The following is a 13387-nucleotide window of genomic DNA, read 5'->3' as shown; positions in this document are numbered from 1 at the left end:
GAGAGACATTGCAACTCCTCGACCTTTGGTCGTTTTTTCTCTAATATTAATAATCCCTCCCTCGACGCAGTTGTAAGCTGTTCTCCGCCGAAAAGAATCTTCGACGGAGGGTCGAGCGGAAGGAATCCTTCGGCGCTGCCGAACACGTGGCCTGGCCTCGCAGGCCATATACAGTAGGGAGAGTGGGGTCGTGGGACATCTCTGGGTCTTTTCTGAGAATGCCTTTCCCTTTCCCCTTCCTTTCCCTTGGGGTGTTTATCGCGATTTATTGCCTCGGCTATGGAGAGGACACCGTTTAGGTTTTGCCCACTTTGTAAAGGCAAATTCACTTGGAAGGACAAGCACTCACGGTGTAACCGCTGCTTGCCCCTCGATCACAAGGAGGAAAGGTGCGCGGCTTGTTGGCTTCTTAAGCCTAAAACTCTAAAAGACCGAAGGGTTAAAAGGTGGGCGGCCTACGCGATGTCGAAGGCCGAAGGTTCACCCGCCGCTGCTACCACCGACAGTGACGAGGAACGCGATAACACGACCTCCGCTACGGAAGTCGAAACCCCCTCTAAGGAGCGCTTACGCGCTTCGTCGTCTGTCCCCGGCCCCGACGGGCTCGGCTCACGCCCTGCTTATGGGGATGAACACCCCGGCGACACAGACGCACACAAAGATCCACATAAACACACAACCCACGGCTCTTCTTCGACTAAGTCGAAAAGACCTTCGGCGCCCAAGGAGACGCAGGTTCCACCGGCGGCCTCCTCGGACCGTTCGGGTTCGAAGCCCCTCTCGCAACCGCAGCCGCGACCTGCGACTGGGCTTTCGGCAAACAAGGGCGCTGCCACCAAACCATCGGCCGGTGCGCACCAACAGAAAGCGCAGACCGCCGTAGAGCGTTCGATACCCATAGCGTCGAAAACTCAAGCTTCCGCCGACAAACGAGTCGCCGACAAGCGAGTCGCGGATAGCTTAGCAAGGATCGCTGTAGCCGACGCCCAAAAACGTACGCCGAAGATTACGTCGAGCGTTACGCATCAGTTAAAGGATACGCCGAAAAAGCCCGAAGGGAAGCAGGGACTACCCCCCTTCAGTCAGGGAGTCTCCCGACTCACCTGAAGGTTTTTCGGAGGGCGACGGGACACTTTCCTCGACGCTTTGGGAGAGGTCGAGCCATTTCGAGTTAGATACCCCTATGTTTCCCCCGCCAGACCGCTCTGGGGTACCCCATGAAACAATGGAAAGACTCCACCTCTGTATGGAGAGGATGGAAAGGTTCATGACCACCCAGGCCTCTCAAACTCACAAGAGGACCAGAGAAGGGCCTCAGGAGGACCCCAGGGCCAAAAATCCGAGGCTAGTCGATCCCCAGCAGGACACAGCCTCAGACTTCCAAGATGTATATGACCTCACTGGGGAGGAGCAAGACTTCGAGGAGGAAGATGATTTCATGGACAATGAAGAACAGAACCAGGAGGAATGTCTGGAAGACAGAACAGACATTATAGAAGAAGGCTTCGGGGTTCACCCAGAAGAGGGACCTTCACACCCCTGGCAATCACCATCAGTGTATTCCGACACTGATGTCCTAAACCTAACTCCTCCGGACAATTCTCCAGTTAGGAACACGTCTCCAATTGACGATCAGCCCACGTTCAATGCACTGTTGCGCAGAGCAGCAACGCATTTCGAACTCGACACCGGGGAACTCTCTCCAGAATTGGACTTTGTAGAAAGAGTGATTAAAGAAAAACCCCCGGTCAGCCAGACCATTCCACTCCTCGCTTCAGTGAAGAGAAGGATCATACCTTCGCTGTCCACTCCCGCAATGATCAGAGGGGTCAATCCACGGATTGAAAAACTTTTCACTCCTTCACCCTCAGACCCCCTCTACATTAGGGGACATTCCATTCCGGATTCCCTAGTGGTATCTAATACTAGAAAGAGGGCAGGGGTACCACTTTCCACCAGTGAGGCACCCCCTGACAAGGAGGGCAAGAGGCTATATGCCCTTGCAAAAAGAGTTACTTCCTCGGCTGCCTTCTCAGCAAGAATTGCCAACAACAATTCATTGCTTGCAAGCTACGCAGACGCGCAGTGGGCCAAACTGCGAAAAGACGCCGAGGAAGCACCGGAGCCTTTACGTACGCGCCTACTGTCAACTATTGGCGAAGGAACCCAAGTGAACCAGAGCATTGTTAAAAACTCTCTGGACGCGGCAGAAACAGCAGGACGTTCCTTGGTACAAGGAATACTCCTAAAGCGCCATGTATGGCTGCGCAACTCAGGCTTTAAACCAGAGACACAGGCGTCTTTGATAAATAAACCTGTCGAGGACGCTAACCTCTTCGGAAAAGCGGTAGATGAAGCCCTAGAGATGGCTAAAAAAGAGTTCGACACTATCAAGACTCTTGACCAAATCTCTAAGCCCACTACCAGGCGCGGCTATGGCAACAAACGCTTTTTTCGTGGCCAACACCAACAACAAAATCAACATCAGCAATACCCTGCCACCAATTACCAAACCAATAGTGGGTAGTACAGCCAAAGAGGCCAACGCCGGGGCAAAGGGAGGGGTCGGGGATCCACCCCCAGAGGCTCCCAAGCCCCCAACAACTCCAAGTGACGCGAAGATTCGCGTCCCCTCCCATGCAACACCGGTCGGGGGCCGGATAACATCCTTTCTTCCTGCATGGGAGGAGATAACGTCAGACCGTTGGGTACTGTCCACCGTAGCCCACGGATACTGTATCGAATTCAACAGTTCCCCATCCTACAGACCCCCGAGGGGACGTCGCATGACACCGGAACATCTTGCCATCCTTCTCCAAGAAGTACAACTACTGCTGGAAAAAGGAGCCATAGAGGTCGTGCCTCTATCTCAGGTAACGGAAGGTATTTATTCAGTGTACTTCCTTGTACCCAAAAAGGATCTAACCATGCGCCCTGTATTAGATCTGCGCCCAGCGAACAAGTTTATCAAACCCCAAAAGTTTCGTATGGTAACCTTACAGGAAGTAATCCCACTGCTTTCTCAGGGAGATTACATGACAACATTGGACATGAAAGATGCATACTTTCATATTTTAATGTTGCCAGCGCACAGAAAATACCTCAGGTTCATGATAGAGGGCAAACACTACCAGTTCAAAGTGCTACCCTTCGGCATAGCATCAGCACCAAGGGTATTCACGAAGGTGCTGGCAGTGGCAGCGGCCCACCTGCGCAGGTTGTCCATCCCAGTCTACCCTTACCTCGACGACTGGCTCATAACAGGGGATTCTTACGAAACATGCTTCTCCAATACCCAAAAGACAGTAGACCTTTTGTTCCAGTTGGGCTTCTCCATCAATGAAAAGAAGTCCAATTTAGACCCCAGTCAAATCAAGCAATTCCTAGGGGCTCTAATTCAAACAAAGGACGGCCTCGTCTTCCCCTCCAAAGAGAGGGTCCAAAACATGCTGTTTCAAATCCCTCAATATGTAACCGGTCGAGAGGTGACGGTACGCAAGGCAATGCGCTTGCTAGGAATGATGGCGGCGTGTATTTATTTGGTACCTCACGCGCGCCTGCGCATGCGCCCAATGCAAGAGTGGCTCAACAGCCAGTGGTGTCAGGCCAGCGGACTATGGGAGGTTCTAGTTGTGGTCTCGCAGGCCTTAGTTCTCTCGCTACGGTAGTGGACAAAGGAAAACATGGAAAAAGGGAAACCCTTTGCCACACCCGCGGCGGAAGCCACTCTAAGCACAGACGCATCCCTCACAGGATGGGGGGCGCACCTATCCCATCAGACTGCTCACGGAGTGTGGACTCCGAACGTAGCATCCAAACACATAAATCTACTGGAGCTACTAGCTGTGTTCAAGGCGCTAAGAGCCTTCCAGGAACACCTACAAGGCAAAACAGTAATGGTCCTTACAGACAGCACCACAGCCATGTACTACATCAACAAGCAAGGGGGCACCCACTCTCCAGGCCTGTCCAAGCTGGCCCAGAATATATGGAAGTGGGCTCTCAAACAGGACATGTTCCTACTATCACTACATGTACCCGGGGAACTCATTCTGCTAGCAGACAGTCTCAGCAGAGATTTCCCCCTGCCCAAAGAGTACGAATGGCGCCTGCACGAAGACATCGTCCTCGACGTCTTCACACAATGGGGATTCCCAGATATAGACCTGTTCGCAACCCTGGAAAACTCACAATGCCTAAGTTACGCCTCCAGGTACCCCCAGAACCAATCCAAGGGGAACGGTCTGTCGATGCAATGGTCAGGGAAATTTGTTTACGCTTTTCCCCCCGACTCCCCTTCTCAACAAAGTGGTGCACAAGATGCACCAGGAACAAGTGACCATGATACTAGTGGCCCCAATGTGGGCACGGCAACCATGGTTCGCTCACTTGATGGAGATGTCTCTACCACCCCCAGTAAAACTCCCCTGCCCGTACAACATGCTGTCTCAGGACAAAGGCAGGACTCTGCATCCATGCCCCCAGAACATGAACTTAGCAGCTTGGCTCCTGAGATCATAGAGTTCGGACATCTACAACTCCCGCAAAGATGCATGGACATCCTCGGGGAAGCCCGAAAGCCGAACACTCGCCACTGCTATTCTAGCAAGTGGAAAAGATTTGTCATCTGGTGCAGGAGTAAAAGCATCAACCCTATTGACTGCTCTCCCACAGATGTGGTCCTATACCTGACCCACCTATTGGATTCAGGTCTAGTGTTTAACTCCATTAAAGTCCACCTAGCTGCACTTTCTGCATACACCACTTCCCAACTCAAAGTGTCGTGGTGGAGGATCCCTGTTATAAAGGCCTTCATGGAGGGAGTAAAGAGAATACACCCCCCGATAGCTGACCCAGCTCCCGGATGGGACCTTAATGTGGTACTTACCAGACTCATGGGCTCTCCATTCGAACCCATGCACAAAGCATCTCTTAAACACCTCACGCTTAAGACTGCTTTTTTAATAGCTATCACCTCCATCAGGAGAGTAAGTGAACTTCAGGCTCTTTCTATTCTAGACCCCTTCGTTACAGTTCACAAAGATAAAGTGGTTCTACGCACTCACCCTAGGTTTGCTCCGAAATTTATTTCTAAATTCCACGTAAACCAATCTATAGAACTACCAACGTTCTTTCAAAATCCTTCCAATTTGGGAGAAAGGACTCTGCACACACTAGATGTACGCAGAGCGGTCATGTTCTACATGGAAAGAACCAGACCACTGAGGAAGACTAATCAGTTCTTCGTCTCGGTGGCAGCAGGAAGAGAAGGAGATGCAGTTTCAAAATCCACTATTTCTAGATGGATTGTTCAATGCATCACTCTCTGCTATACTCTTGCTAAGAGAGAACTGCCCTTTAGGCCAAGAGCACACTCTACTCGAGGCACGGGGGCATCCATAGCATTCATTGCAAATGTTCCCCTTGAGTCCATCTGCAAAGCGGCTACCTGGAGTTCTGTGCACACCTTTACAAAACACTACTGTCTAGATACACACTCTAGATCTGACTCCCAGGTGGGACAGGCAGTATTACGACACCTTTTCTCTACTGTTCCTTCTCATAACCCACCGCCAACTCCGGGTACTGCTCGCTAGTCTATGCACAGCATGTGATTCTAAGCAGATTAACAAACATCAGAAGAGAATGCATTACTTACCGTAAAAGCATTTCTGATGATTGTATCTGCTTAGATTCACATGCGCCCGCCCTTCCTCCCCGCTCGGATGGAAGGAACATAGACTTCCTTTTATATATCTCTCTCTCTCTTTTCTGTACTCACTCACGTCTAGAAGGCTCCCTCAGGGCAGAAAAATACAAACGGAGGGACCTCGACGCGTGAGGGATTGTGGGTACAACGCACGTCACTATAGGGATAGTGTTTCAGACACGCCTTGTCGACGTCCCCTTTTCGACTACGAAAAACAAAATGCAATACTCCGCAGTGACCACTGGATGTCGGACCTATGCACAGCATGTGAATCTAAGCAGATACAATCATCAGAAATGCTTTTACGGTAAGTAATGCATTCTCATTCGCGGTCGAATATAAAAAGTAGTATCCACTGCCACCAGCCAAAACTCGATCAGGGGGGATGGAGACGTGCCCCCCACAAATAACTGACCCTGGGGCAATCGAATTACCCTGACCAGTACGTCCACAATATGATGGTTTGTACTGGTTTCTGCTCATAATTTGGGACTAGTAAAGCCAATGGTGACTACATGCCCTGGGAGACAGTAGTCAGTCCCAGGGTATGGAGTCTATGGTGGGGTGTCACTATGACACCCCTTTGTCACTGCACTGAGGGTGCTGTGTAACACACATAGTAAAAACATACGAGCCCCTATGGAGTAAACGACCCCATAGCTCATAAAACACATTCACAGTCAAAGGAACCCCTCAAATCATGTCCAAGAGTGGGAGGAAAAGAGTGTCACTCTTGGCAGGAGAAAAAAACAAACTCCAGAAATCCAGCAAAGCTGCTGGGGGACTCACTAGGTTAGGAAATTCAGCCTAAACAGAGAATTCTCCCTAACAATGGGCAAAGCTGCAAGCAACTCGGGGCAAAGGCAACCAAGATACTGAGGCAAGTACTCCTTAGTTTACAGTACCCCTTAGTTTACAGTACCTTAGGTCCGAAGAAATTGGTTCCAGCTGGCTTCTGTTCCTGTTGTAATATGGCATATCCTGTTGTTCCTGTGCCTCTGTCGTGGGGACAAGAGGGAGGACGTCTGGGGACTTCTGCACTATGATTCGAAGGTCAGCGGTAAGAATGGGTGAACTGCAGATCAGCGGCACTTGCTTCTCGCGAATAGCACCACCGCGCGTTCGTGGATACTTTGGGCTTTCCTTGCTTCTGGGGGTCCAGCACTCTGAGGTGACTCAGGCTTGGTTAGTCCTGCTTCGAGGGAGACTGGGGGATCTTCCTGGAGCTCGGGTGCAACTTAAAGACGATGCACTTGATTCTGGTGTTCCTCCATGGCAATCGGTTCCTGCAGCAGCAATGGAAGTACAGCCAGCTTTGAGAGGATGTCCAGATGAGTTTGTCTTGTGGTCGATTGGTCCCACCAACCCAAGGGGAGAAGTCTTCCTTTTCAGGGCTTCTCTAGTCGAGGCGAATTCGGAGAGTCAGCACTGCAGCAGGGCTTCACCGGGCAAACCCAACGGTCCAGGAGTTGCAGCAGGCGTCTCTTCCAAGTTCTTCGGATTCCTTTGTTCAGTGGTCGACTCTGCCATCTGTCTATAAGAAATTGCTTTTTATGCTGGTTTCTCTTCATTGACAGCCTAGCTGTCACTCGCACAGCAGGGTGGCTATCCTCCCCCTCCGAGGACAACCAGCATCACCTTTTGGGTGCATTCCTGTAACCAAGGAGAGTAAGCACAGGGAGTTTCGGGGGCCTCCCTCGCTTACTGCCCTGCCAGACACAATGGAGCCAGAGGCGGGCTTCAGCAGTGAACCCCACCAAAGACGAAATGAACAAAGGGACCAAATCTGGTTTGGCATGAAGAGTAAATCTCAGGAAGGACCGTTCCAACAAGAAATGGCAAAAAAGATGGGGACATTTTGACAAAAGTGCTTTACTGCAGCTGCAATTACAACCCGCAGTAAAAAAAGCACAAGAAAAAGTAAACCACTAGCCATTAATTGTAGAAAGAGTAACATAAAAATGTTACATGAGAAAGTAGACGAAGGGGATACTAAGTATAGTGTGTTGGGTCTACAAAGTTACAAAAGGTGAGTAAAATCAATTTCACTTTACTGCTCTTGTAGTTGAACCTTTGGGAAATCTGAGACTTCCCTGTGCCATCACACTGAAGGTTCTGTGTGTCACATAGTAAAACGATGCCTATGGTGTTTGTCGGACTCCAAATCCAAAATAAAGTGTTCAAATTAAAGAAAAATACATGGGTTGGGGGAGGAGGGGGTGTCGCCCTCTCCAGGATAAAAATGTAGTCCAGCTAAAGAGCTGGGGGTCTCTAAGGTAGAAGGGAGTAGGCACATTTTTGAGAATTCTCCCTAACAAGCAGTCACTTCAATAAGAAGAGTTGGTGTACTAGAGGTACTTTGTTCAAGACCAGTTTGTGTCAATTCACAAGGACAAGGCGGTTCTGTGCAGCCACCCACGGTTTGCACCTAAATTCATTTTAAAGTTCCATGTGAACCACTTAATAGAACTACCCACCTTCTTCCAGAAACCCACTGAGCATACACACTGATGTGCGCAGGGCAGTTATATATTATCTGGAAAAAACTAAACCACTAAGGAAGACAAAAGTTTTTCATTTCAGTGGCGGCTACTAGAGAAGGGGACCCAGTCTCTAAATTGGACATCTCAAAGTGGATTGTAAATTGCATCACACTCTTGCCAAGAGAGATCTGCCCTTCAAGCCTAGAGCACACTCTACTCTGGGCACTGCAGCTTCCATAACATTCATTGCAAATGTTCCCTTGGAGTCCATTTGCAAAGCAGCAACATGGAGTTCTGTACACACCTTTACAAAACACTACTGCCTAGATACTCACTCTAGGTCTGATTCTCAGGTGGGACAAGCAATATTAAGACATCTCTTTAATACTATTCCTTCTCACACCCCACCACCTCTGGGTACTGCTCGCTAGTCTATGCACAGTATGTGATTCTAAACAGATTCACAAGCCTCAGAAGACATGCATTCCTTACTGTAATAGCATTTCTGTCTGTTTAGATAGCGCCCACCCTTCCTCCCTGCTCGTAGTAGAAGGAACATGGACATCTTACCACTTTCTCGCTCACGATGGTCATAAGGGTCCCTCAAGGCAGAAAAACACAACCAGAGGGACCTCGACATGTGAGGGATTTTGGGTACACTACACTACACGTCACGGTAGGGATAGTGTACAAGCATGCCAATGTTGAAGTCCCCTTTCGATTCTCTAAAGACGAGATGCAATACTCTGGGATTACCACTAGATGTCAGACTATATGCTCAGCATGTGAATCTAAGCAGATACAATTATCAGAAATGCTATTCTGGTAAGTAATGCATTTCTTATCCTTTTTGCTTGGCTAACGTTTGATCTGCTTGACCAATGTTACTTTATCTTTTTCTTCTGTTTGTCACATGTGAATGTATGTCCTTTGGGCACCCTGTATTTTTTTTTTTTTTTTTTTTTTTTTTTTTTTTTTGCAATTAGTTTTTGCGATTTGTGACATACGCGACTGCAATTTCTTGTTGGTGATACAACTTGGGGATATATATATATTGCTATTCATATGGACCATGATAATTGGGCAATACTTAAAGGCCCCGAGGAATGACTTTGTCTGAAATGCATAGGCCAAAGATTTGCATTTGCTGAAAATTGTTTGTTATAAAAATCTTACTTCCTTTTTAATTTGAAGGTCAAGTTTTATTAAGGAATAGTCACTAAAATTAATAGATTACAAAACCGAATTTACCCCTAGTGGGCAAGAGGGTATTCAGCCCTCAACGAAGGCTAATTAGCCTTGGTCTTTATTTAGCATGTATACACAAATTTGTGGGCTGAACCCCACGCACAACCTGGAAAGCTCAATCAGCAACTACATAAAAGATTGGTATGAACTGGATAAATCGAGAAGCAGTGCCCACTAATTGACTTATTTCCCATCTAGTGCCACCATTAATGTGTGAGGATAGAAAAGGAGAGAGAGTGTAGCTAAAATGAGGGGTCCAGAGATCAGGAGATAGGCCAGAAAAGAGGATGTCTGCGACAATCTGTCTGGCAGTTGTGCTGATGTGTCTGCAGTGGGTAGACCAGGGTTGGGGGGGGGGGGGGGGGGGTCGGGATCTCTTCTAAACATTTTCCTACCATACTTCATGAGTCGGAGGATAGGTGATAGTAAAACAGTTGATAGGCGAGATAGTGAGTGCCATAGGGGTGGCAGAGGGATGAGGATGGAGGGAGAGACTGCATGGCACAAGCCCGCCAGGCAGCCTAATAGTCGAAAGGAGAGCAAGCGGATGCAGTATATTCCAAACCGCCCACACATGCCATTCTCACTCTGCCCTGACCATTTTAGCTTGCTTAAATGCATTTCACCTCCGTTTTCTTACTCTATTAGTGCACTAACACTTTTGGTAGAGTTCTCCATTGCAGGCAGTATTGAGTGCATGTTTAGAATTGATTTACATTAAAATGAGGAATAATATGCCTGTTTAACCTATACAATCTTTTTTGTTCTGTTTTTTAAAGGTGGCTACCGGATGTTCTCGAGTTACTTCTAGGCGTATGGCCAAATCAATTTACACGTTGAATCTGTGGACTAGTGGCGCTGAAGGTCCAGTAAACCGTTTAATGTGGCACCCTACTTGATTCTGTCGCTGAAATCTTTGCTTAACCTATTATGCTAGTCTGTTGTTGTAAACATCCCCGACTGGAAGCTGTAAATAATGTTTAGCTTTCAGTCAGATGTTTGCTGCTACTGGCTTAACAAAATCAGCATTGCTGAAGGTTGCATCACAGAATAGGATGCATAAATTGGAAACATCCAAGCAGGTCAGCAAGTTGAAGCATGGTATGTATTTGTAAATTGTGTGTGATTTGGACTGTTGGCTGTGTTAATCTCTGTAGTTAAAGTAAAGGGTGGTGTCCTGTGTTTTTGCCCATTTCAATAAAGGAAACCATCTATTCAACACTGTGGCATGAATGTTGTGTGTTTATATAGCGTCACTGAGGTTTGAGATGCATGCTTAGACAGTGTTGTCAGTAGCCTGTTTATCCAATTCTCTCCCCTGGTCTGACCCCATCTCTCCTAAGGAATTCATCCCCCTTACTGGTTTGGCGGCTTTGGTTTTCACATGAAATATCTGATTTGGTGTTTGGTTTGACAGTCCACTTTTAGAGGCTCCTTGGAAGACATTGCAGGTTTGACCGGTAACCGTTGGTTTACATTAAACTCTTGATAAAACAAATAAAGGTATTTCTGTTCCCTCGGCTGGACCACTGTTACCATAGTCATGGCAGCAATTTACTTAGTCTTTAAAAATATGCTTGGGCTTACTGACGCCTTGCCTCAAAAGCTTCAGCTGGCACATAGTGCCATAACGGAGTTTCTTACTGGTTTCTGGGCAATGGGTTCGCTTTCTTCAGCCTTAGGAAGTTCCTCAGCCTCTCAATGTAAAGCCATTTTACGTGGTCCGCTACCCTCAGTGTGGCTCATGGCACAGCACAATTTGATAATGTAAAGGTGTCTCTGGGCTGAAATGTCTCACTAAAAATATTTGGCTGCAATGGTACAGTGCACCAGCTTTCAAAGTCCCATAGATTTTGAGCTGTGTGAAATGAGTAACCAAAAAACATGCTGGAAATTATTTTTCTGTTTGGGGAAAAAAGAAGTTAAAAAGTCTTTGGACGCACTTTCATGGAATGAAAGATTGGGGCAGCCACCTTATCTACAGAGACCTACATCACATAACTGTAGCACTGCTGATAATTACATTTTACTAAGGCGCACAGTCGCTCAATGTTGCATTCACAAAATTAGGTACAAGAAATCTTAGTGGGACCAACTACGTTTTGAATTATTTTAGGGAACACAATCGAATGTAAGTGTTATTCTCTAAAGTCTACCCAAAGGAATGTAGAAAACTCTATACTTTGCAACACAGAGCTCCAACTTCTAGTGTAAGCCTGTGCCACTCAAGGTTATGGTAGAGCAGTCGGCCTTATTTTAGGAGGGAGAGAGGTTTGTAGGAAGGTACAAAGAATGTGTAGCATACATAAACGATGCATATGATCAAAAGAAACACTTATACACTTTGTTATAGAAAATACTGGTTCATAATATATATTAGTACAATAGGCAAACACAATGTATAACCAACACAATACTTCTGCTAAGTAATAAGTAAGCCACAGTGTAAAAGACTTTTAAAATCACAGTATGCAATTCAAGGTAAGTGAAAACCACTTGGTAGTAAACTTTGCAATACTTTTAAAATAATAGACACAATTCAAAGGTAAGAAAGAACTTGGTTTCAGATCCTTTTCACAGAAACCACACCAACACAAAGTAAGTTACTGAGCAATCTTTTCAGAGACTAGGCTTTAGGAGGCCTTCCATATCAAGTTCTGAGTCTTTCGGGGTCCGATGTCAGAAAGGCAGGCAGAAGCTGTGGAAAAGGTCAGGAGTTCCTGTGGAATTCTTCTGGAGCAAGTGCCAGAAGAATAAAAGGATAAAAGGGTTCAGTGACTTTGTAGGAGGCTCCCTGAATGCGTAAGCAGAGAAGATGAAGACAGAGTAAGAAAGAAAAGGGATGGGGGATTGGGTGGAGGTCAAAAGGTGAAGAAAAGTAGGAGCAGAAAGAAGCTACATTGGAGCTGAAATAGTCTGCAAAATCTGAGGAGAGGTTGGGGGAAGGGAATCGGAGGGAATGAACTTGTTGGGACGTTATTCCTTTTTATTACCTCCGGAAGAGTCCACACAGATTTCTTGAAGCACTCTTTGGATAACGGTTTTATTTGTAGACAAATCTTTTTAGGAAGTGTTACCAAAATGCCTTTGACATTCCTCCATCGTACAGTAGTGTTCCCAAACTGATAAGTTTGTTCATTATTTGTCAAAAATATCTTTTGATTCTCATCTGCAGCCACTTGCATAAGCCTAACCAAATTCTTATTGGAAGTCAAATAGTTCAGACTGTCCACTGCGTATGGGTGTATAAACGCAGCATGTGAAAATCAAACCAATGCTGTAAAAATATATATTTTTAAAAATTGTGACAAGGTTATTACAAACTTTATTACATTTCCGTTTCGCAACAGAATCATGTCTACTTTTTTCACTCAAAATAGAATAACCTATCCTCCCATCTTGCAAACACATGATGCACTATTAAAAAACATTTTATCCATTCTTTTTCTTTTTGGTCCATCCGTAAGTCATTCGTCATTTCTCTTCCTGTTTCAGCACTGCATCCATAAAATCGATTGTCGTACGTGTATGATTCTCCCCCTGTAGAATTTGCTGCCACCATTTGTCCATCTGTAAAGTTGTTGGGGCATATTTCTCTAGATAATAACTTCATGTTATGTTCAATTTCGGGCACCCTATTTCTGATTGTCGATTTACAAAATCGACAGCGATTATCTGACTTGCTCAGAGTGTCTCATACTGGATTTCTTTTGTTGGTTATAGATTTAGTCTGAGGCATAGGAATTGATCTCCATGGTATCGACTTGGGAATCTCACCAAATATTTCATGATGCTTTTTACAGCTCGAGCTTCACACATTAGATTCAGTGAAGTTCTGATCTTTTCTTGATAGTCGCCATCCAATCTCTGGAGATTATTTTCTGTTTGGCGGTACATTGGTTCTCTTAATGTTTCTATTGGCATGCCTAGATGGTCCATTTATGAA

The 13387-nt window shown here is 46.4% G+C and overlaps 1 long non-coding RNA gene across 1 annotated transcript in view; it reads left to right on the top strand.

Moving 5' to 3' along the window:
• Nucleotides 1-10660, top strand: part of LOC138497935 (uncharacterized) — a 53652-nt gene extending 42992 nt beyond the window's left edge. The window contains exon 4 of the long non-coding RNA XR_011278671.1: nt 10221-10660. This is a non-coding gene — a long non-coding RNA (uncharacterized lncRNA). The remainder of the gene's footprint in view (nt 1-10220) is intronic.
• Nucleotides 10661-13387: the final 2727 nt, after the last annotated feature.

This window comes from Ambystoma mexicanum, chromosome 5q (assembly GCF_040938575.1).
Source record: "Ambystoma mexicanum isolate Mex_15411 chromosome 5q, UKY_AmexF1_1, whole genome shotgun sequence".
Taxonomy (NCBI): Eukaryota; Metazoa; Chordata; class Amphibia; order Caudata; family Ambystomatidae; genus Ambystoma; species Ambystoma mexicanum.
This window is presented reverse-complemented; position numbering and strand designations above follow the sequence as displayed.